General features: G+C 38.9%; 1 protein-coding gene across 1 annotated transcript in view; it reads right to left on the bottom strand.

Moving 5' to 3' along the window:
• Positions 1-13,493, bottom strand: part of ADAMTS3 (ADAM metallopeptidase with thrombospondin type 1 motif 3) — a 159,128-nt gene extending 145,635 nt beyond the window's left edge. The window contains exons 1-6 of the mRNA XM_083836119.1: positions 13,380-13,493; positions 11,554-11,630; positions 10,125-10,280; positions 6,416-6,659; positions 4,875-5,049; positions 3,134-3,255 (exon numbers count right to left, since the gene is read on the bottom strand). The gene's annotated coding sequence lies outside the window, so the exon portion shown is untranslated. The remainder of the gene's footprint in view (positions 1-3,133; positions 3,256-4,874; positions 5,050-6,415; positions 6,660-10,124; positions 10,281-11,553; positions 11,631-13,379) is intronic.
• Positions 13,494-27,766: the final 14,273 nt, after the last annotated feature.

Genomic DNA, 27,766 nt, shown 5'->3' with positions numbered 1-27,766 from the left:
GATTGTGCTGGGCTTTCCTGATCATCACGACTGAACAATATAATTTTAGTGCTTTCAATAACTATATTTCTCAAGTGTTGTTAAAAGGAGCATTCAACTCTTCCCTACAATGTAGCTACTGCATGAGGAAAAAGTATTATATTCCAGGCTAAATCCAGTGTAAAGCTGGAACCATCTCCCACAGTCATATTTGAAAAGCTCAGGAATGAACTGAAAAAGAGGAGTGTCTGCTGCCTAGTGAGGTATCTGTCTGCTTTTCTCCTGAACAGCTGTGTTTCGTCTATGTAGCTGAATAATAGATAACAGAAGTCACTGTCCACTTAATTTAGCTCATCACTGCTGAATAGGAATGACAAGTCTACTTCTCATAACCTGCAAGAGACTCCCCAGAACTCTGCCTATGAATTTGTGTTCCTTCACATTTCTCCTGAATTTACCACCCAACAAAAAAAAAGGACAAGGCTCTCCCCTTTACTGTCATTTTCACAAAACCTGCACGTTAGGTTCTGTTGATAAAAGACAGGCACGATTATTTTCTTACAATGTCCACATCGTTTCAGCATCTTTCTGCATCCTCACAGCACATGCGGCGAGGCCAAATCTTGTTTACGACAAAGACAACAGCTATAAACAACTCAAGTACTGCAGTCAAATGCTCAAAGAAGGACATAAACTTATACTTCATCACTCATCTTCAGCCACTCTGTTTGTCCTGAAACTTTCTTCATTGGAAGATTAGACACTATTTTTAGCAGACTAAGTGAAAATATAGCTTAACTCCTTTAACGACAACACAAACATAAAAAAAGGCCCAGTGGAGGCCTTCTAACTGAACAACGCTACGAAGATTTCTTTCTCTATTTTCCACTCTATTCTAAAGCCTTGATTTAAGTTGTTTCTTCTTTAGATAGCAACGTCCACGTTAAATTTTGTCTAAGCCACATTAAACTTTGTCTAATCCAATGTATCTAATGTTGTTTCTTTTCCATGGGAGAAATCTATGTGTTTAAGAAATTATTTTTTTAATTGCATCAACACACACACACACACACAAAAAAAAAATCACAACAACAAGAGATTCTCCCTCACATGCACTACCTGGGTAAACTTCTGTTCTCATTTCTCTCAACCACCTCTATGGATTTCAAGGCAACTGTCTGAATTTGGCTGAGAACAGAATTTAGGATCCAAGACTGAGGTTTCCTTAGCTATTTACACAAACTAAAATACACTTCTCTGAGCCGTGATGTGCTTCCCATTTTTCCCCCATGCATACAAATAAATGATACCTACTTTGAGATACTGAAGAAGAAAAGAAAAATCTCCTTCGGTCATTGAATTAGAGATCTACATGAGGTACAAGTCAGGTTTTCCCATTAGGGCTTTTATTCACTCCCAGGCATATGCCATCTCAGCAGGCCACCACAGACTAGACAGAAACATGAACTCCCTACTATCATACTGTTGATGTTGGCTGTCAGGCTACCATGAAACCAGCTCCACAGGAAAGTCTAATATTTGAACTTTTCACTCTTATTTCATTTTATTAGACAGCAGTGAAGGTTAGCTTTGTAAAAAAAGGCTGAGCTAAAATCTTGAAATGCTGTCAGTTGGAATGTAGCATTTTTACCCCACTCCTTATTAGGAAATGGCCTTTCCAAACAGACCTAGTTTTTTTTAAAATGATTATTTCTGATGGATAATTCTAAACTTGCTGAACACACAGGTAGAGGTCTGTGTTTTTTAGGGTGACGTTGTAAGCATAAAAAGACTCCACACAGGACAAATATCAGCATATTTTTCTGGACTTTGCTGTAATTCACACTGAATGCACAACTGAAGTGCAGAGCTGGCATTAAGTTTTGGAGACTTGCATGGCAATGGGAATTCAACTCCACTCCTCTGAACACTGGCTGGAAGAACCTAACCTACATACAATGTTGTTCATATGATGACATAATGTGTTCACTAAAGAGACGTACACAGGTGCCCTGAAAGGAGGCCCCCTTTCGGAAGTAATGAAGAAAAATGAATATTCATAACTACAGTTTGGGACACTAGAAAGAAAGTTTACAACCAAGCTCTTTACCGTATACTGTATTTCAAAATAGGCATCTAAAATCAGAAGTCACTTTTGATAATCTTGGGAGAGATGCTTAATGTTTCTACAGTACAGTTTAACCTAAGCACTTAGTATATTTTAGTGGAGCAATGATGCAAACCACATACAAAGAAGCACTTCCTAAATGAAATCTACAGAGATTGTGTCTTGACTTCTCAGACAAATGTTAAATAAGAGCCTGAATAGAAATTTGTATTAAATACTAGAGGTACTCACTGTAGATAGATAAGTAAGATTATATCTAATGCTTGTCAGAAGTTTTCCTTGAGCATCTTTTAAGCCCTATGCTACAGCAAAATAATGGAAGTGTGTAAAGAACCTGAAGTATATACACTTCCATCTGAGTACTCTTATTTTTTAAGATTCTCAAGTGCTTTGAGGGGCAGGCCTAACCTAGTTCACATGCACATCATTTGAACTCAATGCCAAATACAGACTCACTCGGCGTAAAGACAGGAAGTGAGAAAAATGATTTAAATGTTAACCATTTTAAAAGATGTTTTCTTAAAGACACAATTTTGATTTTGAGATCAAACAAAAGAAACAGAATTCCATATCTGTGCCTAGCAGCTGGCACTTGCAAGATCTGAAAATACAAAGCTAGATCTGCAGATAATATTGTCAAAAATGGGACTAGTGAAGTTATAAAGTTAAACATATGCTGTTCCGTATAGAATAGGAGTGTATGTGTGTATGTGTTCTAGACTGGAAGCTCAAAACTACAGCACAGAATCAAGATCACTATGTGTAAAACCAATAGCTTTTGTACCTGTTCTTCCTTTAAAGGCAGGCTAAATATGTTTGCTTCTCAATGTAGAAAGCCACCTGTAGCTTCATGTACCTGATATACATTGATGACTTCATAAATCTGCTGGTTCTGAACTCTTCTCAAATCACAGAGCCTTTAAACATTTTCATCCATTTTTTATATCCTGTCATTAAACCGTTCATTACCAAATCCGTTGTGATTACTTCAACAGTGAAGAGTAGAAGGCAGAACTGTCAACTGACCTGTGTTCCCTGAGGTAGGTGTAGGAAATGTACAGCAACAAGACTGCAGGAAAGGACTAAATCCAGCAAAGCACTAATAGACTTCTCTATGCTCTGATGTAGGTGTTTCAAGACTGAGCTGCCTGTAACGATAAGCAAAAGGATTTTCCTTCAGCTTTCTAGATGAAGGAAAGCAGGATGAATACAATTAACATGTGTTTACACTTACAAATATCCCAGGAGCAAAAATACAGAAAAAAATAACCAATTAAGTCTTACTGACTTGAAATCTTGTCCTAGTGATTTTGTGTCTAAAACAGGGGCTCCGAATTGATCATATATATATATATATATATATTATTTTTTTTTCAAAACAGAGTTGGATGTTTTTTTCAGTTTCAATTCTGGTTAAAGCTTGCTCTTAGACTAAAATTCTAACTTAGGGTTACAATTTAGTGAGAAGGAGCTGCAAAGAAAATGCAAATACAAACCTGTCCGTAAGTGATACATTTTAATATTCTTATACCTAAAAGTTCTGATAAAATTTACAGCTACCTTTCCAGGAAACTAGTTTTCATCACTTAAGAGCAAAGCTGGCCTGCCATTACTTCACATATGTGCACTACAACACGCTCTGCATTTTAAAATAGGATGTGTCAAATACTTGAGATAAAATCACAATGTTGGGTGCAATCCAAACTATGAAATGAAATTTACCACATTTACATTTAGTACTAAAACCATGACTTATGAAAATCCTGAGTTGAAAACACTGCTTTAGAAAAGTGGGCATTAATTGTAGCAGTCGGATTAGGGAGTCTTGGTAGGGCCTGCTTTTTGAAGATGAATGGTCCTGGTTTACACTGCTGTGACAGCAAGACCCTTATGCTGACTCACAACAGGCATCATTCAGGAAGATGTGACACAAGACTAAGGTTTTCTGGCCTACATCAAGCATATAAAGGGGTGCACACAAACTTATGGGGACAACCGTTGACTTATGTCAACCAAATGGCATAGCAACCAGCCAGACATAAGCAACCAGCTTCGTTTGCCAGTGTTAAGTACCTCACAATTTCCTATTGAAATTAATACAGAAAGATATGGTGCCAATCCTTGAAAAAACTTTTTCTACAAATCAGAGTCTAACTTTATTCTCCACAGGAGCTAAAGTTTCTTCACTTGTCACCAAACTAGAGATTATTTAAAGTACCTAATGCCCAGTGTGAAAGTGATTCAGCTGCTTCTGCAAGTTGTGCCTTTAAAGGCACTCAATTATCCAGTCAATTATCAGAACAAAAGATAGGATGTAACAAGAGAGATATTTTGTCTCATGTCTCTCTGTGAGGGTGGTTCCAAAAACAGCAACAGTGATGGCTGGAATTAATTTGGTCAAGATGGCGATAGTTTTCTGAAACTGGAAGAAGCCAAGAGAGGACAAAGGCATGTCTGATTACAATTCTGCCTGAAAAACTTCCAAATGTGTTACAAATCTTGTCCCTCAGGTTACTTATTCTGTAAAAATGGCAAAAAAAAGGCAAGTCAGATGCACTGCTTCTTTTTTATTGCTGCAGTCCCAAATCAAAACTTCCTTCTCTCTCTCTCTCCTTCTGTTCTCCCTCCTTCCTTTCTCCTCTACCTTGGTCAGCAGCTGTAGTGTACCCAGGATAAGCTCCCAAAGCCTTCATGTGCAACCAAGATTCTTCATTATGGACTGGAAAAACAGTGTCTGCACTGATTAATGAGATATTAAAAAACTTACCTGGTGACTTTGTGTGCATGTGACTTTCCTGCTGCATCCTGTTCCAGCATTACACGGCAAGAGCCATCACTTAGCAATTCACCACCACAGAAGACATTCCTGTCCCTAGGGGAGAGGCTACTTGAAAGCCCTTTTGCATGTCTGGACATGAAATGCTTTTCACCCATTTTACAACCTTTTATGGAGAAAGGAAACAAATTGTTCAACAGTACAAACATCTACAGAAAATGTCACTTAGCAATATAACCTGTGAATTCTGTTTTTTTAGGAAGAGGATGCATATTTTCAGATACAAGGGCTGTATTCAGTACAATACAGCAGTTTGACTACAGAAACTGATGACAGCATCTCTATAGGGGCAAGGGGAAGGCTATAATGTACCAGATCTAAATGAAAATTTCTCAAACAATGCCTATCTTTTATCATCTTTTGGCAAATGCGTAAGATTCTCTATGTGACTCCCAAGCTCACAAAAGCTCCAGCATATAGAACGCAAGAGAGAACACAAATGTTCCAACAAATCTTAATTAGGTTTTACTATAAACATTCTGGATGAGGACACATCACACAATACTTAATTTTGCTGGTATGACAGTACTAACGAATGTCTTCAACAGAAAGCATGGCCTAATCATGATAAAAAACTGCACATCAGAGACAAATGATTGACAAACACACACAGATGATGGGGATGTTTATTACAAGTAAATATTACCCTTAATTTACTAGCACAAAGAAAATGGAAATACAGAGAGGGATGACTTAACCTGTATCATAAAAAAGGCCCATGCCAGGGCCTCCAGATCAACTGAGATACCCAACATTAGGGTACCTCAACAACAAGAATATTCATCTTCCCATCAGAAGTTTATATGCATCCTGCTCATTCGAATGCTTCCTTCAGAAACCAGTCTGTATTCACAACCTTGTTAACAACATGGAGGCATACAGAGCCCTTCCCCCACACTCCTACCCCCCCGTTTTTAACTCACAATCTTCTGCTTTCTGGAAAGCACTGAACCTGTGTGCTGCTGTTAGGCAGCACTGGGGTACAAAGAATTGGAAGTTGATGCAAGTCATGTGTTTAGGCATAGAAGTGAAATGCAAGCAATCTGCATAAGCAAAGGGAAAGCTGTAGAGATGCAATATCATCGCAAACTTTCAACTTAGTCGATTTTAGTTGCTCTGAAACCTCCATCAATACATGATATTAGCCAAATTTATAAAAAATCATTTTCTTTTCTCAACTCTCGCACACAAGAAGATTGCAAAACTTAATAACTTGGGAATAAGCAATGAAGCAGAGAATGCACTATTAAACTTGGCTTTCCTCAGAGACACGATCTCCTGCTGTTTTATTCTTTTACTTCTCTAATGGGAACATTCAAAACCGAATTGTATCAAATGAACACAGTCAGTGATTTAACTCTAGATTTTTTGCTCTATTCCTTGAACTGGTATAATTCCACAATGCCAATCTCCATCTTTTAAGAAGACGACCCTTAAGGGTTAGTTTTTGCCAAGTCAATGCAAATGCTCACCTCACCTCAGAACCAAAACTCAGAGAAGGCCAACAAAGAATCAAGAGCAGTCATCACAGGTGGAAAAAACATCCTTATACAGTCACAGAAGAGCAAACAGACACTTGGAAGATTCAGTCCAGTTCTCACCAAACCTGTGTTTCTACCATGAAAATTGTTACTGTAACTTGAACCAATTTGAAAGCAGTCTTTGAAGGGAAGTCGGTGACTCAATTGGAATGGAACCACTGCTAGTCTTTCTGCCCTAGGGAGAGGGAGAAACATTTTTAAGTTCAAGCAAACACTACAAAACAGAGCGACTAATTTAACTGTTGCAAACATGCAACACACCAGTAGACTCACTTTAAAATACATCTAAAATTGAATCTAAACACAAAGAAAAAGTAGAAAAAGTAGTTTAAGTATGGGAAATAAGCAATAATTTCTCTAAATGCGTTGGGTAAATTGTAGCTTTGCCATATAAGAGGTAGAGCAAAGTAGTTCTACCTAAAAGACCAAGCAGGGTTCAGTTTAAAGACAGGGTTGTTGACTTGAAGAAATGCTCCCTCCAGCCCATGTGTGATAGATTACTTTCCTCCCTGTCTAAGGTCTGTGCAGGGGTGAAGAAAAAGCTGCACACATTCACCAGTGTTACATGAGTAACGGTCTGCAGCTCCATGAAACTGTTCTACAGCTCAGTAAGAGGCTTCAGATTTCAGCTCAATGCGAGGAGTAGCCAGTGAAACAGACGTTTATGTTTTGCTTCCAGGTTCAAAGTTGTCAGCATGGGGGAACAGCACATGCTGTTGAGTGCAGAGAGCTGAGTCAGCTACTACTTTCTGGATAAAACCCTTGTTGGAGATAAGAGACTCTACGCTTTCATTGTGGTACTGCAGAAGGGCAGGGTAACAAATTACTTCTGTCCTCCATCATATGTAGCATAACAACATTATCATTACAATTGCCAGGTGACATCTACTTCCACAGTGGCTTACTGCACGGCAAGCAGTAGATTTCAACAAAATAAGGTGGATACTACATAGCCTGTGTATTTCATAGTAATATTTTGTAATAGGAGGGCCCTATACACTATACAGATGATGCAAATGAGTCTAATTAATATTCAACACTTCCAGAATAAAATCAAACTGTTAAACCAAAGTACACAAATCTTTCCTAATACCTGCCATGATACATGTGGTAGCCTCTCCTCTGTGTGTGTTTAGAAGTACTGCTGCAAATGGGAAGGTACGTATTGCTGCGTAACAAATAATTGCACCCCTTGGTTTCAACACAAATTATAGCCATATGTTAGTCGCTGGCCTCCTGAATTGTTAATGGCATATACCAGAAGGCCAAAAGAGATGAGAATCACTTAGACATAGCAAAACTTAGAGATAGTCTTCATGTTTCTTTCAGTCTGCTGGATACTTCTCAGGCTATAAGAACATTCAAAGTGCAAAGCTTAGCCTCAGGACAACACAGATGTTCTGAACAACTTATGACATAGCATCCAGTTCTGATCAGTAATTAACTTATGTTCATCAGAAACCTACTTTAACATAGCAAAGATATATGAACACAGATTTAACCATGTCTGAGGAAAGCAACAGATGGTTATTCACCTGAATTAGCATCATGGTTGGAGGTGCGAGCCAAAACTATGCCTCTATTGTGCAAGATACTGTATGTAAACAAATGAAAAGAGACACTCCTGGACCTGCAAAACTTAGAGGTAAAATACACAGAAAAGAAAGAAAATGGAATTAGAGATGCACAGTTTAACTAAGTGATCCAGTGCCAGGGAGTTGGCATAGGAATCTAGATCTCAATCCACATCCATCTGGTTTTCCAATTCCTGTTCCTCCAGAAGGGTGTCTTATCAGTAGGCAAACCAAGCATGTTATTTTCTAATTTTTTTTTCTTGGAAGAGAACAGTCATTGGAAGTTCATGTACACAGGTCACTGAATAAAAGCAAATTACACTGAGTTCAAGTGACTTTTCCTGAAATGTCACAGCAGCTCATTCTCGGAAACTACTGATAACAGATTGACAGTGCAAGCGTCCGGAAGAACTGAGTGTATCAACAGTAAAAGAAGTACTGACCAACGTCTCATCACATCATCTAAAGGAAAGTGAGCCTCAAAAGGCCATACTAATTGCATGAGAGTCTTAATGTCCACAGACTAGTAGTGAAGGAGCCACTGTCACATTCTGGTTGCTTTTGAAATCAGAGCTCCAAACTATCAGAAATGATGAGAAGAACAATGATGTTAAGATCCATCACTATACAACTTTGGAGAGGAAAACAGCCCTTCTTCTCAGCTCAAATGACCTGGGGAAATTCTTTTAAAATTTTCACATATTTCAGGGGACAGAAGAAGATATGTTATTTGAGCAAATGGTCTTCAAATGAAACGTGGACTCAGACAAAACTGAAACTATCTGGGCACTTCATGAAGCAGGCTTGATGTAACAATAAGGCAAACGCATTAGGTTGCTTCAGGATGCTGGTTGTGATATGGAGAGAACTGCATTTGCAGAGGTTCATTCTAATCCCACAACAGACTTCAGCTCTGTTACTGTGCTACCCTGTTCTGCCTGGACCTCCCATTAAAGTTACTCAGATGAAGCAAGCACACAGAGTGACCAAAATGCCAAACACAAAGAAAAGTCTGCTCTAAATAAAACACTTCAGCATACTTTAACCGCTCACACTAACAAACCCAGATGTTCCCCCAGATTGGACCCTCACTGAGTACACCATCTTTCTATTCCTGTTTTAACTGTGGTTTACTACTTGGAACTGAGAAGTGGTTCATTCTGAAGAATGTAGTCTTAAATGCATTTTTTAAGTGTATGTTTCTGTTTGGAAAGAAAAGCTTCAGTAAATGAGGTGAGTCACATAATGGAGAAGCACTTATCAAATGGCTAAATTGATTAGACCACAGCACGAAAGAGCAACACAGCTGAAAATACCCAAAATGCAGAGTAAATAGGAAACCTCTTTGGGCTGTTTGACATTGTGGTCTGCTTGTGGAGCCAGTTAATAAACCTAGGGGCTGGGAATGCATTATCCAAACTCTGACCCCAGCTAAGTATAATTATTTGAACAATACAAATTGGAAAGAGACTTAATCTAAAATAGTTTTGCATGAGATAAAAAAAGATTCATAGTTCATAAAGCACGTCCTCTATAATGAACAGTCATTGCTTTCTCAAAAGCACTATAATCAGCAGCTTCAAGCTGCTCAGCAGCTTTTTCATTCAAAGATGGTGCTATTTAACCTACTTGGCAGCATGCTACTTTTAAGCACAGCAATCTAAAGACATTATTACATTTATCTGCACCTTTATTCTTTCCCATATGTCTGTACATCAATTGTTTCAATCACTTCAAGCATTTTTAGAACAATATTTCCAGCATGTAATAAAATTGAGGAATCCCTCTATTAACTTGGTATGGTTTCACAAATATATAGCTTATGTATAAAACAGTATTTATAGAAAATACAACATATTTTTCTACCTAGCCTCAACATGTCAAAGTTTTGTCATGCAATTGCATAATAAAAAGGCATTTGCTTAAATGTTTTAAGACAACCACTTAAAATACACTCAACTTGGTATGTTTAAAACTGCATTCTACTCTCATTAACAATTTTATACCATTTTAACCCCATTAAATTCAGGACAGTTATTCCACTAGTATGAAGTGATGGTGCCCACCTTTTTTTCAGTTTGAGTTTCAAGTTCCAGGCTGCTGAATGGTTCATTCCCAGGACCAAGTTATTTTAGGAAGAGGAAAAATCCAGTATGAGCAAAAGACAATGAGAAAGTCAGGCACTCAGTCCACAGAAAACACATGCAACCGCCTCAGTTGCCCTATAACAGAGAAAAGATAGGATTAGAAAAAGCTAAAGAAATTATCTGCAGCTGTACACCTTTCCCAAAGGTAGCATCTAAACCACCTACAGGATATCCATTGAAACCATTTCTCACAGTTCAGAAAATCTGCAGTGGTTTCATGCTCTTACAGTTTTTTATTTCCTTCTTTACTTCTGATGTTGCAGTGACACAATTCTGCACTGAAATCAAGTGTCTACTCTCACATAAGCAGTAGCAATCTTTTCCTTGTTCCATGATCAGCTCTTTCAATCACAACAGTTATATCCTATAAAAAAGTGCAACCAAGTATTTCAACACCAGTTAAAGTCTATTGCTATGTTACCAGAGACAGACAAATTTATGGAAATGTTAGTCACAGAGAATAAGAAAAAAAAGTCCTGTCACAGAATATGACGAAGATATAATCTATATCATTGCATCCCACTGTGGTTTAAACTTTCCACAGTACAAAGAATTACAGTCCACACTGGAACAAGAATTATTCTAGTTCCATTCAATAACATATGTCACAGTACTCCACCCTCCTTGACAGATTCGTTGAGTCTACTTTGCAATGGAGTTAAGCACTCAGTTGTTGATCTTGTGCATATGAATATCTATGGATACTAAACATTGTCTTTGTTCTAAATCAGGAGACACAGTGACGTCAAACTAATACTCAAAAGATCTCTCTGACCTCTGTACGAACAATTTCCTCTTTTACTTTCCCCCACTGCCCGCTGACACCAATGTATCTGAAGGCAAAGAAAGAAACATTTAAATATCACGTATTAGCAAGCATTCTGCAATCTGCTTTGACAAAAGGGCAGAGATTGAGGGCCTAATGCTTGCTATAGTTTCCCACTGCAAGAAACTAATTATTTATATATTTTAAAAGTTTGGGTTTGTTTTCATGTTGGTCAAAAGACAACAGTTCAGCCTGATGCATGTGATCTGAAGAATCAAGAAGAATCAGACTGAAGAATCAAGAAGGTAACTTCCTTATTTAGAAAATAAGAAATGGAACTTCCATGTTAAGTTTTGAATGAAAAACTGCTCTATCCAACAACCCTACATGGAAAGTCACTTGAATCTGCAAGTGGGTTTCAAAAGGATTAGTTACCTTTCCAGCTTTTATATTCATTTTTTTATTGCTCTCAGAATCACCATAAATCAACAGATGGATGTCATCAACGTATGCAGTATGTAAAACATCATAAAAACATAGCTAATTTTGCAAGGAAGGAGGTGCCAGAAGACTAATACATACAGCCAGGGACACGGTTCCGGTACATCAGGAATCAGTTCCAGGGCACCACTCCAGGCTGTTCTAACTCCAAATGAGTGCTGTAAAACAAGTAATACATCAACTGTTTAAAATGCTTATCAGTGTCTGAAAATTTGAGAAAGAACTGGAGAGTAAAATTTGCATATCACCTCATAACAATACCTTCTAATTTTGAGGGGGAAGCAATGACAAAGATTATTTGAGAATTGTAGCTTTTAGTGTTATGAAAGAAGGGCCTCGTTTGATTCACTGCTACATGATTTATTGCCACACCTGGCAATATAGGGCTAAGGAATTTTATGGGCACGGAAATGCCACTTGATGCTCTTATAATTAAAAAGAGCAATGTATAGATAGTTTACACAATGTGACACTTTTCTTTGTGAACATTTACCTAAAACCTTGTGCCAGGAACACTGGGGAGACTACATTCAAAATTAAAAAATATATTCCTTTGGACCCTCACTGCTATGCTTTAAATCATCCTGAATAGTTCACGGAGACTAAGATAGGATTTTACATTCCCACTGCTCACCTCTATGAAATTATTAGAGGTAGAAAAGTTCTTTTTCAGAAATAGTAATGAGACCAAAGGTTTCTGAGCGTATGTGTCCATGGAGGCTGATTTGCTCCAGGAAGATGAAATGCTTCACATATTTTATAATTACATCTTAAAGCTGGAGGTTCAGAGGAAGTTAGCTACAGTGAGGGCGATACCTCCAAGTTAAGTCAAAAAAGCCAAGCTGAATTGTCCCAGTGGAACCTGCTTTGCACACAGTGCCTTCAAAACTCTGTCCCCAACTGTAATTGTTAAGTCCCTGAAAACATAGCTACAAGATCTTTAGAAAACCTAACTGAATGTGCCAGAAAACCACATGCCACTGCTTAGGATCCAGTGACATAAAGTAGAATTTGCTACCATCCAAGTGCAAATGCTATTTCCTTTGTCCTCTTGAATGAACCAAATTAAACAACAGAAATGTTCTCTGATCACCACTATCTAACTAGCTATGAGTTTCTATGTTTACCAATTGTTGTTTTATTCTCACAGGACAGTTTCTCCTGAGCCATACTTATTATTAGAGACAAAAGCAGCTTGATCTTGCTGTAGAAAATAGATCTAGAAATAGAGTGAGTGTAACAATTAACGTAACTAATGTAAACAACTAGATGTGTTAAACTAGGACTTAACAGAAAATTAAAATGTATGAGAATGAAGACTATTTCAACTCCATTTTGCCTAGATACTTTGGGGGAAAGCAGATAATAGAGTATTATTTAGATCTTTGAGCATCCTTTGCTGAAGTCCTTCTTGAAGAAAAGCTGGAAAAAAGAGGAAGCAAGTAAGAGGAGTGGTGCTTTTTTTTTTTTAATGTGGTCAGAAGATAATAACAACATAGCGATTTTTTGTGCTCTTAAATTTATCTGTTAAAGACCTGAAATAAGATACTCAACCAATACTGTTATCCTGTATTATTCGGATGTATAACGTAAAATATGATTTCTGTTTAAAACAAGTCAGAGTAGCTTGGAACTGTGAAATAACCTTCCACTGTCAGCAGGAGGACAACTATCTGAAGACAAGGATGTATCATACTGAAGAACTGCCATAACACAATTCTAAATCAATTTATTTAATTAATTATGATATAAAAACCTAAGAACTACCTGGAGTAGATAAGACCAAGCTAGTTAACTCCTTAAATATATAAATGAAAGAGGAAATACCTAAAGAGGGAAAATGGACTCCTGAGAAAGCTGAACAGGCTGACTGGGAGAGGCAGAGAGCAAAGAAACACAATACTTACCTGATAAACTTGGAGAAGAAACAATTTTTTTCTTCAGAGGGGATGCAAAACCTTGATCTGTTTATGTTAATTCTCTGTTTCTTCAAAGAACTTTTCAGTATCTTGCTTAGCTTTCTGTGAAGAATAACAACTCATCATGACACGATAACAATTTAATGCATTTAATTCAGCTTTTCTCTCTTCCTTTGAACACTTAAATAACCTGTTTCTAAAATCAATGTTATATTCCCCTGGGGAATTCCTTAGCCTGTTTGTCCCAAGAAGAGAGTCGCCCAAAGAACAGATCACAAAAGAGTGGTTTCTAAAGGAAGGCACCCATTGAACTCTGGTTTATCCTTGGAAGGCTAAGAAGGCCTGTTTCTGTGAGAAAAGACAGAGGATTCACCATTTCACATGTACAGAACTACAGCAAAGCCAAAATAGTTTCTGCTATTACCTAAGCTTTTTTTTTTTTTAATGTTATTCTGCATATACATCTACCAGAGACAGCACAGCACTGCAAGGAATGAAGATGTGTTTTTTTTTTTTTCTATGTATAAGCTCAGTTACATCACTTGCCTTTGCTGCACTAGCTTTCCTTTGCTGTTCTCTGTCTTGGTAAGCAGGCATGCAGAAGCCAGGTAGAGAATTCTTGTCCTGAGTGTGCACAGGTTTGACAACATTGGGTTCTTAATCACTGTTGGGTCCTTTGGATGCTTCTGTAATGGCAGTTGTAATAGTGAAAGACACTGGCACCTTCAGAGCAATTTTATGTCTGTGCTTACAATCACTGCTTCTACAGAAGCGTAGGCAGTGTTGGACCAACCTGATACTTCTGCTGTTGACAGAGGTGCTGTGGACTGTAAAGAACCTGAAACCAGAGTACTTATTAACAACGTTAATTGTTTAGCCAAGACAGTGTTTTATCTGGACAGAAGTTGGCCCTTAAATTTTTGCAGGTTTTGGGAAAAATCCAGATTAACTGAAGCAGTTTGAGCTGTTAGACAGAATTCATGCTTCTAATTTCTATAATTCACAGTAATAGGCCTCTGTAGGCTTTCCATTTTTGGCTAAGTTCTTTTAATGAGACTCAAGTTGGATCTGTATAGGTCTCACATCTTAAAATATTTTAAACAAACACACCATACAGACATCTTATTAATTTTAAGAAGAAAGAAAAGAAGAAAAAAAAAGCATTTGTTAAAACAACAAGCCCAAAAACTTGCATTAATATAATATAACGAAAAAGTAAACATTTGAAGGAGGGTATATATTGTCCTAATGAAAATATCTTTTATATACTGTCAAAGTGTCATCTTTTAGCTGGGTTTTCCTATTAAGACAATGGGGAGGTGTGCTGAAATGATAAGACTGTGGAGTTTATTTTGGATATATTAAGAATGCACACTGACCAAAAGCAATCAGTGAAGAATTTGACCAAACATTTAACTGACAATAAATCTTGAAAAGTTTGGCTAAGGAGGGATGTATTTGGATGAAAAAGCGTGCATTCAATGCTGACTTTTGTGGAGGTCAATGGCAGAGAAATCTATTTTTTAATGTCAGTTTTCAGAAAAGAAAATTATCTTAGTAGGCTGAAGAGTTGGGTGGAATATTAGATCATCACAAAATCACAGCAGAGTCGAGATCTCCAGAGGTCCCTTCCAGCCTCTAGTCCAGCCCCATGCTTAGAGCAGAATCATCTAGAGTCAGTTGCTCAGGACTTTATCCAGTTCAGCTACGACAAGATTTAAGTTTAGAGACCCAATTCCACAGTTATGCTAAATAATCAGTTACCTTGTGATCAATGCAGAAAATCAGAAAGAACTTATTAACAGGAGTAAAGCAAGGCAGAGCTTCAAGTTTAAGATCTGAAACCACACTACAAAAATCATTACAGTACTAACAACTGAATTTTCATGCTTCCCTTTGAAGGGTGTTTAAGAGCAGAGAATATCAAAGGGAACAGAAACATCAGGGAGTGAAATATGAAAAGGCAGAGACATTTAATTAGAGAAGAAGAATCAAAATGAGGAGATGAAAATAAAAAGCCCAAGAAACACAAAAATTATGATGGATTCAAGTGTTACTTCCAAAATTATTTCTACTGGAAATATTAAAACTTAATGTAAGTTTTCTGAATAGCCCCTACAGCATTACTTGTAATTCATGGGCAGGGTTTTCTTAAGTCTTCAACATCTGACTTCATTCAGATTCCACTAAAACACAGACATTGTCTCAGCAACTCCAGACCAAAAGAAATTAGAGAAGACAAAACAAACACAGGCACTACTGCACCTTGATACCTGAAAACTCTGAAATTTGCAACACTTTTCTCAGGATCTGCTTATGGCAGCACTGGACTATTGAATTAGTGTACTATATATGTCAGTAGCAGACTACTTTCATTCTCATCAGACTGGAAAGGGCTCACTTCTTCTTAGTCATATATTATGTTTAGTTGCAACCTTACCCAGAGTGAGTGGAATATTTAATGAAAACATCCTATCATTCAAACTGGGCATTGCTTAAAAAAAGATTCACAGCACTGTCATAGTTTCAATTAACTAAGCACCTCCACAACACAGCAAAAGGAGGTTGGCATTGGGATTGCTATTTCTATAAAGATTTCAGTGTTTATGCTTTTAACGATTCACTCTCCTAACTAAACAAAAGCAACTCGTTGAGGTTCACCTGCAATCATGAACACTCAGAGCTGTATGTTAATATACTGGAGAACTCAGATAAAAGACAGTCATTTCTGTCAATTTTGGTTTCACACTGTCAATGAATGGATTCCTGACTGCTCCTGCTGTACACTACATCTTTGTCTTCCTTCCCATTTGGGTGATTACTTCAGACATCCTTGCATTAGCTCTGCAAAACTAGGTTGAATTCCACTGGTAAAAAGTCAAAGAGAAACAATATTGTGAGCAATTCCCCTCCTCTCTTTTCCTACCAAGGCTCTCCGTATTTTGACTTACTCTGATAGCTGAATCTGGCTTCAATCCACTTAACTTCAGTAAGTTCTGGATTTTTTTTTCTTTCCCAGATCTACTGGCCTCCTCCACCCTGAGATCGCTATTACTACACATGCTCTTGTGCACCAGTAAATCACTTTTTATATCATAGTGCATATATTTTTGTATTGCCATAAACTAAAGGAAGACAGCCCAAGCCAGTCAGAAGACAAAGATAGCACGATCAATACAACAGTACACTATAGATCAACATTGGGTAGAGTTGCTGAGGCAGCTTTGGTGCTCCTACCTCTTTCCTTAACACAAGACACATTTGATTTTCTCTCATTTCTATCGTCAGCGACGATTTCTTCTCCTACGTTAATCATTTAAAAGAAAAGCTCTAATGCCTCCATCAGCTCAGAACAAAGGGAAGCAGAGATAATCTGGCCACATTTGCTCTTCCCACAAGGAAGGCAGAAACCAAAAAACAGATTATTTCTTGCTGTGGAAGGACACAAGATAACTCCTGCGCAGGGCCTGGGATGATGCCAATAGCAGTGTCCCTTTGCAGGAGCTGGCTGAAGCCTGAGGATGGAAAAGGAACAAAGATAAACATGCCCTGACTGTCCTACACTTTACAGAAATATTTTACTATGTAACCTGCAAAGTGCTTTCTGTCCCAAGATAACATCCCTCCATGACTCCTCTACAGCAGCTGTAAGCAAACTTCATATATCCCATCCACAACTCCCAACCCACTAATAACACAAAACCACCTATATTAAACAAATTTTTAACTACTAGTCCTTTATTATCTCTAACTCGGAATTAGCCAAGCGGAATCAGATAACTTGTTTTCCTAGTCCCCTGATAATGCTGGCTGCTACTAATATTGTGCACTATATACTCCAGACAAAAGAAGGCAACCACTCTTCGGCACACATACCTTAGAATTAAACTTAGGATAAATCTGAGATGTAACAGTCCTCAGTATCACCATGTTAAAGACATTGTTAGTAGCCATCAAACTATGTAGCCTGTCAGCAAATCTAACCTCAGCATTTCCTTTTATTCTATGACACTTAAGTCAGCTCCTCAACATGCCTAAGATGTTTAGTGGGCATTTTTTCAAAGCCCACTGTCCTTTTACTATATCAGGTAACTCTTTGTTTTCATCACCTAGGAAAGGATGAAAAAAAAAAAAAGAAGTAAGCATGGATTGCTTTACATGTATCATTCACATCCCATCTAGGATTTATCCTTTCCAGACCAGCTAGGTAATTATATGTTTAAATTCTCTTTCACCCACTCTTCCTCAGTATTTATAAATCCTGCCCTCCTGGCTGTACCCCAGCAATACAGAACAGTAGTAGTCTCTACAGGTTTCGTTGCACTTCTCTTTTTAACTCATTCTGTCACTCTTACTCCTCTTGGCCATGTTCTGGAAGTGAATTTAGACTCAGCCACAGTAATCACCTCAGAGCCTGGGTGGTCTGAGCATCAAAACACAGCTATGCGTGGCTGTATGAGACAGGAAAAAAATATTTTTCTATTAATACATAAATGACTCTGTCCTGATCGTTATTAGTACCAAAGAATTTCACTCCTTGTCTGACAGCCAAAGCAGAAGTGACACCTCCATTTTTCCACTGTAACAACTCAATCATCAGCCTTACATTTTGACTGCTCCTGAAATGAGTTATTGCTCTGCATAAATTAAGTAGGCTCCTGCTGTTGCTGTTTGTTAATTGTTGTCAGTTTGTTTCTGGAAAAATATTGTGCTGTCCAACTATAAATGTATCAAAGAGGTGTTTTACTAAGGTCTCCCCTCAGAATCAAATAATTTCATAAAGTAACAGGCAGGAAGGATGAAAAAGAGCCCTTGGGGAGCTGATCAGCTTAGGTAGAGCCAAGATCTTCACCAGTTTCAGCAGTTTAAAATTAGAACTTTCGAATTTTAAGGACGGCTGTACAATATTCTGAAATTTAGCACTTAATTGGAATTCCTTTTCCCAAGAGGCCAATTCCTGCCTGTTACTCTTTTTTCATACTACTGCTTTCTTTTAATAGGTCTAAATGTGCTCCTACTAAAAGCCTGGGCAAAACTCCAAAAGGGTTCTAACAATGAAGACATAGACAAAATAAGAAACACCTCTAAGCAACCAACATGTTAAGTATTTTTTTTCCCAAGAGATTCCTCTCTCTGATGTATTCTAAGATAAGGGACTAAGCTTGTTAGGTTTGGAAGATTCTTCACCATATTACCTTTCAAAATAAATAAAAAAGAAGGGGGGGGGGCACAGAAAGGCAGAAGGGTTTAACTCAGAAGAAGCCTGAGATGGTAAGAAAGATGGAAGTACCATAATAGAAGTTATCACACATAAACACCCTTTCTAGAATTTTTACTATTGTAAACGTGTAATTTCTCCACCATTTGTGCTTCTCCCTTTCCATTTCTTTCTTGCAGCACCTGATTCTCATTTTTCTTCTGTCAGTTCCTACACTCTTCTCTTCACACTCCGTATGTTTCTTTCCTAGGCTTGTTCGTTGCCCTCTCTTCTCCACTTTTATCCTCTTTTGCCATCTTCTGCCATTAGATTATTCCCTTCTCAATCTGTGTCACTCTAGTCACCCTCTTAAGTGAAATTCAATACCCTTTCTGAACTGGAAAATAGACTTCCAAATGCATAGTATCTGGGTGGCTTTGAAGCTGGGCAGAAACACCTTCACATTTAGACAGTTCAGAGAGAGCATTATCATTTTGCACAGATAAGGCAGTGCTTTCAGTGGTGCCTACTGGCTTTGTTTTCCTTCACATTATCTAAATTAAAACATGCAGTAAGGAATGTCAGCGCGTGGAAATGATGCACGCATTTGGAGTGTGTTAAATGATAGTATGAAAACAAAAATAAGGGAACATTGGCTTCTGGACACCCAAAGCCTCTGACTCAAGAGGGAGAATGGCTGATGTTCTCACACCATTGCTCCAAGGAGAGCAACCAATTCCTGGGATAGCAAGGTAGAAAGGAACATGGGTAAGAGGAGGAATTGCCCAAATAAAACAAAAGATGAATTCAGTGCTTGTGCAAATACAACAATTACAGTGCACGGAAATGTAAAAGAAAAGAAACTCCAAGGCAGAGCACAGAAAATGCCAAGCTAGAACTGACCTAAGCCTGTAAATGCAAACCACAGCACCCAACTTGATCACAGCCCCAAGATGCTCTGCCAAGAGCACCAGCATTCCTGCTTGAACCAGGAAACTGGGCAGAACTGTGGAAACCATGTATGCATGACTTACTGCTTTCCCTTTTCCATTTCTGGAGTTATCTGCTAGCACAGGTATTGTGCTCTTGCACACCACAGAGGATTATCACCTTCCCTTTCCACGCACTCTTCCCTTCCCACCAGTGAGAACCATTTCCTGAAATCCTGAGGCGGAAGATTTTTGCACTCTGATTACATCTATTTACATTTCTTATATTTTTTCCTGGAACAAAGAAAAACATAGTCCATATATTAGAACTTACAAAATTTTTAAACAGCAATGTCTCTGAAGCGTAGTAGTATATTTTCAGTTTGCTGAGCACAGCTCTGCTCTTAAACCCTAGTTTGGACTGAGGTATGGATATACCCAAAGTGTCTCACTCTGGCCTTTCAAAATATTTAAGTCAAGAAACTACTTGGCAGTTGTTTTGTCAGAGAAAAAAAACAACCCTTTACAGTTTCTCCATCTCATTGTTTCACCTGGCAATTTCCCTTTTGACTTCGTTCCTTCTATCCTCCCACTCCCTGCCCTGCCACTTCACAAGTATTGCACATGAACTGTCTGATCTAAATTTAAAGCATCTGTCTATTACAAGCAAGGAAAATATATTGAAATTAATGTTTTGTTTGGGAAATTTGTTTTTGTCTGTGGTAACCAATTACAAAATCATCTCCAACAAAAATATCTACTTGTGTTTTCTCCATTAAAATCAGTTGTATGTTCCTCCAATGCAGAATGTAATGAAATAAGTCAGAACTATGAGCCTATGAATCATTTCCAGCATGCTGGCCTTTTTCCTTTATGGAATTAGTTAAAATAATTGTATTTATTGATTCCTTAAAGCCTTTTTGTAATAAATGGGCTAATTCTGTTGCTATGTCTTTCAGTTTTTATTACAATGATGTAAAACATCTTCTTTTTTCCACTTTGGAAGATTTAGGGATAGGCACTGAGTTAAGTTCAAGAAAAGTAAAGAAAAAAAGAAGAAACAACAAAACAGAACACATCAATGCATAAAGCAGTTTTCTTGGCCATTTTTGTAGGGTAATTCTATTTAAACTGGTAATTGATCATATGCTATCCGTACATGCTGCTTTTTAACAGTTAAGTGCATTTTAAAACAAATGCTATGGTCTCCAGTGACTTGCTGCTATACAAATCAAATTCACGGCTGCTGGCTACAGGACAGGGAAATTCAAACCATGTGACAAGGCCTTTTCTACATTTTATTGCATTTTTTTTTACCTTGAGTTTATATTATGTACATCTCTGAAGTACAACTTGCCTTAGTATAAGAACTGTGTTTTGTCATCAATAGAGTTCACCAATTTTTAAAATAATGTCACACATTTAATTTGATGAACTAGGATTGATGATAACTGGAATTATATACAAGTTAAGATGAGTAAAGAGTTCAACAGCACTGCATTTTTGACAGACTCTCTTCGTAAAACATAGTAAAACGGTAAGTATCGAAGTAATTGATACATCTGTTAAGACAATCAGCTAGTCTACATCAAGACAAATTCACTGACTTTAGTAGAGTGATGTTAGTATACATTACTTGATTATTTACATCATCGTTTTTGCTATTTGGGAAAGAATTATTGCTGGGTTATTGTTCTAGGTCTTTTATATACTCCTTTCTACAAAAATGCAAGAGTCCAATATTTTTCATCTTATTGTTATCTATTTTAATGTGACCTCGTAGTCTTCTATGAAGGCATCACCAGCTGGGTAAACGGGGGGAGAGCAGTGGATGTCATCTACCTTGACTTTAGCAAGGCTTTTGACACTGTCTCCCACGACATCCTGCTAGCAAAGCTGAGAAAGTGTGGGATAGAAGAGTGGACAGTAAGGTGAGTTGAGAACTGGCTGACTGGCTGAGCTCAGAGGGTAGTGATCAGCGGCGCAGAGTCCAGCTGGAGACCTGTGCCTAGCGGTGTTCCCCAGGGGTCAGTGCTGGGTCCGGTCTTGTTCAACATCTTCATCAATGACCTTGATGAGGGAATAGCGCCCACCCTCAGCAAGTACGCCAATGATACAAAGCTGGGAGGAGTGGCCAACATGCCAGAAGGTTGTGCTGCACTCAGCGAGACCTGGATGGGCTGGAGAGATGGGCAGGAAGAAACAAAATGATGTTTAACAAGAGCAAGTGTAGAGTCCTGCACCTGGGAAGGAACAACCCAACGTATCAGTACAGGCTGGGGGACGACCTGCTGGAGAGGAGCTCTGAGAAGAAGGACCTGGTGGTCCTGGTGGATGACAGGTTGACCGTGAGCCAGCAGTGTGCCCTGGTGGCCAAGATGGCCAATGGGATCCTGGCGTGCATTAAAAGGAGCGTGGCCAGCAGGTCAAGGGAGGTGACCCTCCCCCTCTACTCTGCCCTGGTCAGGCCTCACCTGGAGTACTGTGTCCAGTTCTGGGCTCCCAGGTACAAAAAAGACAGGGATCTCCTGGAAAGAGTCCAGTGGAGGGCAACAAAGATGGAGCACCTCCCCTATGAGGAAAGGCTGAGAGACCTGGGCCTGTTCAGCCTTGAGAAGAGAAGACTGAGAAGGGATCTTATTAATGTGACTGAGAAGGGATCTTATTAATGTTTACAAGTATCTTAAGTGTGGGAGACAGTGGGATTTGGCCAACCTCTTTTCAGTGTTTTCTGGGGACAGGACTAGGGGCAATGGCCAAAAAATGGAGCACAGGAAGTTCTGCACCAACATGCGAAAGAACTTCTTCACAGTGAGGGTGACGGAGCACTGGAACAGGCTGCCCAGGGAGGTTGTGGAGTCTCCTTCTCTGGAGATATTTAAGGCCTGTGTGGATGCCTACCTGGGCAACCTGTTCTAGGGAACCTGCGTTGGCAGGGGGGTTGGACCCAGTGATCTCTTGAGGTCCCTTCCAACCCCTACAATTCTGTGATTCTGTGATTTCTCCAGCATTTTCCACTTTACCTGTTAAAAGAACATAACTCAAACAACACTGTAGCTGAGAGTGAAAGAATTTCTGCTAAAATACATCTTGACTTCAGCATAAACTGAGATTATGCATCAGTGCTTGGAAGAAATTACTCTTGGCAGCTCCTGTAATATTTGGTACTGTTCCTAGCACCTCAGTTCCTGGGCTAATGTAATTAGAGGTCATGCAATCAGCACAAGCACTTAGAAGAGAATGCACATGCTGCAGGTCAGACACAGAACGGACAGCACAACTTTCTAAAGGCAGAGGAAGGTAGATATAACGATGTAGATATAATGAGGTAGATATAACATCTTGCAGGGAAATCTCAGACTTCCATGTTAAATGCAGACATTTGAAATCTGGCCATGGAAAGTGAGTCAAAAGCCCACAGGTCTGAGCCCCATGTTGACACAAGAGGAACTGCTGTCTGGACTGACAGATGACACTAGGAACTGGAGCTAATGTCTGTTTTCAAGAGATCCTCCTTGTATCTCACTGCTTATTTGGAGGAACTAACGTAATCACTCACCTCGGGTACAGAAGGAACACCAAGGGCTCACATTATTACATGAAAGACCCAGGGAAAGAAGACAATTAGCTAAGCACTGTAAACACAATTAGCATTCTAATTTCAAGTTCACTGCTGGAGGCTTAGCAAAGTAACTGAACAAACAAGGTGAGCAAGTTTAAGTTTGTGAAACTCTGCATTTAAAAGGCATTGTGGGAGACAGAGCAACCAAAACCTCAAAACCAGGGACTCACTGAAAGCAATTAGTTCATCCAGCTGAAAAAGAAAAATCTTTCACTCCCTCTATGTCCCGCATCCTTTTCAACAGAGTCAGATAGTCAGCATTGAGCAAGACTACTCAGAACTCTAGTCGCTCTAACAAAGAACACTGTGCTGCTCACAAGTCCTCATCTACCTGGCCTCAAATAATTCCCCAAACCACCAACTAGCTGGTGGTTACAGAACTGAAGGAGGGCTGATCCTGTTAGAGTCGGTCAGCTGCCACTTTCTCAGAAGTCCTTCCAAGAAATGAGAGGGTACAACTGAGGCGAGTTAGCAGGAACATTACCTCCAGGAGATTTCTGTGAGAGAGCCAGACCGCTCTAAAGACTCCTGTAGAAATCACTACAGGAGATCCACAATGACCACGGGAGATCTCAGGACTTCTAGAGGCTCTGAGTGTAACAAGAACAGTCTAGGACATACAAGTTTTATCTCCTTGTGATTTTAAGTCTTGCTACAACTGCTCCTGAAAGCTTGTTCAAAATGAATCCTAGAGATTATTGACATTTGGTCAGAAGCAGGAAACCTCCTTCTCTGAAACTGATTGGCAGCATTAGGGGACTGGCCTGTAGGTCCTATAGCTGAGGAGCAGGAATTTGAACAAAAAGTGTTCTTATTGGCAAAGCTCTTTTTATATACAAAGTCCCTGCTAGTGCTGTCCCATAACAAGTTCTTCTGCTAAGTCAGGGTGCTTGAAGGGAGATTACCTCTGCCTGCAAGGAGACTTGCTGCAGTGCCCCTCGGGGAGCGTTTACTCCTGTTAGAAGAGCACGAGTCATGTTTAAAGCTGTCATAAATTTGCCGTAACAAAATGGGATCCAGAACTAACCCATTAATGACAAAATAGGCTTTAACATAGAAAATATGGAACCATGAGTAATAGAGAATTTTCCTTGGAGTCTGCATTTCTTCCCACCATCCAGACAGTTGAGCTATGTCGTTCAGGAACAGCACTTAACTGAACTTCACCACACAGAGAAGATGATGACTTTCTGATTCTTATAATAACATATGCAACAGTGATGATTACTTTTTTTTTAAAGAAAAAACAACTCCAAGCACTTAAACTTTTACCAACTTCAGGAAGATGAATCATCTCAAGGAAAATTACTGAAATTTAGAAGAGCAACATCAGATTTCATAAGATCCCAAACACCACATCACACTTACCCATCTAATCTTTTACTAAAAGTGAGTGATTTCTTGTTACCTTTAATACTACTGTTATACAAGCATCTAACCACACAGCAAATTTTCTCATACCAATCAGAGGAAGGCTTACACTTATAAATACCATTTCTTGAGGGAGTTGCCTGAAGACCTTTATAGGATAAGTAGACCTTTTCTGCAAAGTTGCTCTTTTTCAGGTTTGACCAGCTCCCTAGTTGCTACTTTTGCATCTGTTTTTCATTTAAAAATAAAACTTGGGAAATGTACATTGATTAAAACTGTATTATCAAAAATATTGTGGCTTTTACAAAATCTCCTTGTTTATAAATTAGCATTATTTAAGTATACACAGAATAACTCATTAAAAACCAACAACTTTATTTTCACAGTGATTGCCTTTTCATATCTGATGATTTCTCCCACCCCAAAAAAATAATGTGCTTGTTTGGCAGCTCTTAAAATATCTGCCCCTTGAATTTCTCCCTATACCTTTCCTAATAAGGTCGAAGATGTGTTGAGAAGAGAAGTTGCTTTGGATCTCCTCATACAAGTTAGGAGCAAATCTGCAATAATTCCTAAAATTCACTGTATTACACTATATATTGTCTTCGTTTTGTTCACTGTCCAGTGATATATGCTGAGAAGTCTGTATGAAGTAAAGGCATTCAAGGTCAATTCATGCAAAGTGTATTATAAGAAATGAATGAACAAACACAAACTGTCTGAGTAACAGTAAGGTTTCAAAAGCACCCTGTGTGAGCCAAACGCTGATCCCACTGACTTGAATGAGAGGAAGACTAGGCTGAGGTTGAGTGCTTTGGAAATCCCACCCATACTGCTTTACCATGACATCCTAATTTTGTGGGAGAAACATATCACAAATGCCTATCAAAACAAGAATAAAAGAATACATTCCATGTTACAAGGATGGAAGGAAAGAGCTTTTTAAGTCTGAAAAGAAATGGGTATAACATAAATTTGGTTAGCCAGACTGGAAGGAGGGTCAGATTTTTGTTTGTTTGTAATTGGTATCGTTTTTAAATGATGGATTCTGGAGAATATTAGAATTTATACCTGAATTTATGCTGAAAGTATTTTTGTAATTTGAAGGCCAAAAATACCCTACTGCCAAGACCTGTAAAATGCTTAAAAAAAAAAAAAAGGAAAAAAAAGAGAAAAGAAAGAAAGAAAAAAGAAAAAGCACCTTCCAAATGGAATTCACAATTCCCATGGGTAGGTGATCATCAGCTCCAATTAGTCCCTGGCAGAGGAGCCTGAGCAAGAGTGACAGACTCGATGCATCCAAAAATGTTTAGTCTAGACTAAACCACGCTGGAATTCTCCACAGACTAGACCTCAGCCCTCTGGATCCTGGACAGCCATCTATACTGGCTGCAAACAACAACACAGCCTGGATCCTATTCCAGGCTTCACTCCCCCTCTCCCTATCTAGTCTTGCTGCTATTCTCCACCCCAACCCCCGCCCCCCTGCCTTCTTAGGATGTCCAGGCAACAAGCTAAAAAGCTGTTGACTGTTGCAAGTATTGTAAGCCTGGTTAATGAGTATAGGTAATTCTCTCCTCTAATCATCTGCACAGTAAGCACGTGAGCCAAACTCAAAATAATAAAACCAGAAAAACATGTTCATCTGCTAGACAGCAGCCAGAACTGACTGTTGCCAAAAAGAAAAGAGTCTGGAGCTGCTCTTCATAAAATTTTGTCAGCTCAATTAATTCTGAAATATGCTCTGAAAATGTGGAACATGGCCCATATGTCACAGCTTCTCTTGTGTATTTCAAGTCTTATTGAGAGGTTCTGCGTAAAAACTCAGTGCTTTCATCTACAAACCTTGCTTTCCTGTGCAAAGGATTTGGCCAGTTGTTAAGAATTTCCTCCTCTCTCAAACTGCGGAGTAAGGGGAGCTTCCTCAACAGAAATGATCCCCCCTAAGCGAAGAACTCCTTTACTGCCATTCTTTCAGCGACACACTTCTCAAGGACACCATTGTGGCTCTGCAGAGTCCACAGAGGACTTGCTTTCAGCTCTGCAGGACCAGGCAGGCTCCTCTTCACTGCCAGTTTAGAGCAGCTGTGGCTGAACAAGAAGCCAAGTTAGTCTCTCGGACTCCTCAGAGCACAGTAACACAGTCTGTTATTCTACCTTCCCTTACTTGGCATCTCAGTGATAGATTTTGCCCCTTAGTCTGACGTCTACCTGCAGCAACAATGAGATATTGTTGAAGATTATTTTTTCTTTCTTTATGCTAGAAATTGGCCACTGGCATTAGCAAAGGTGATCTGGCATAAACAGCATATTTCCATTTAAGTCAAGGAGCTGTGCCTGTTCCTCCAGCAAAGCAAAGAAGTGACAAGCACATGTGAATACACAAAGTAAATAACGCACTTATTTAGTCATACTGCTTGAATCACACCAGACACAGCTCCAATTTTTCTTGCATGCATTCTTGCGTGCATTCTCCCATGATCCCAAGTCCAACTTAATGATCACCAAACTTTGCCGAAGTTCAGAGCTTGATTCAGGTCCAGTTCTGAAATCTACAGCAAAAGCCCATCATCACCAAGTTTTCATAAAAGAAACATCTACATTAACTTACTCTTCTTACTTAATTCTTGCCACTGCAGGCACTTAAAATTTAAGGAATGAAAGGAACAGAAACATAAAGAATTAGATGATCTTGTCATCCATTCCCTGCATTTTTATTATGAAGGGCCATCCTGGCTGACTGTCCAAAAGCATTCAAAATAACCTGAAAAAGAAAAGAGTGCAGAGAAAGGACATCTGGAAGGCAGAAAGGAAGAGTAGCTTCAAAACGCAGCTTTTGGTAAAGCTCACATTCAAAACATCCAAAACGCAAAGGAAGAATGAACGTTTCCCTGTGCTGGTCTAGCCAGCTGTAGAGAGAAGACTTCTCAGCCAGCTATTCAGGCATGCTCAGTCCCATGTAAAAAGTAGAACGACATCCAGCAGGAAGTATGGAGCAAGGAGCTTTCTGGAAAGCCAGCTGCCTCCACTGAAATGCCTACATGTTCACTGGAAATCTAACAAGTCCTTTGTGAACAAACCCAACAAAACAGTAGGAAAAAGAGCTCATTATTTCCTTTCCACTGAGATCAACCAGGTAGGTAAAAGAGAACGGACATTTAGATCAGGCTGAGATATATGACTGACTCCAAACAAAGGACCTGGGGAGAACTGAGGGGTCTGGGAGCCAAATCTGCCAGCCAAAATATCCAGAGAT

This window comes from Anser anser, assembly GCF_964211835.1.
Source record: "Anser anser genome assembly, chromosome: 4".
NCBI lineage: Eukaryota > Metazoa > Chordata > Aves > Anseriformes > Anatidae > Anser > Anser anser.
The sequence above is the reverse complement of the archived record's forward strand: the minus strand, read 5'-3'. Positions and strand labels throughout refer to the sequence as shown.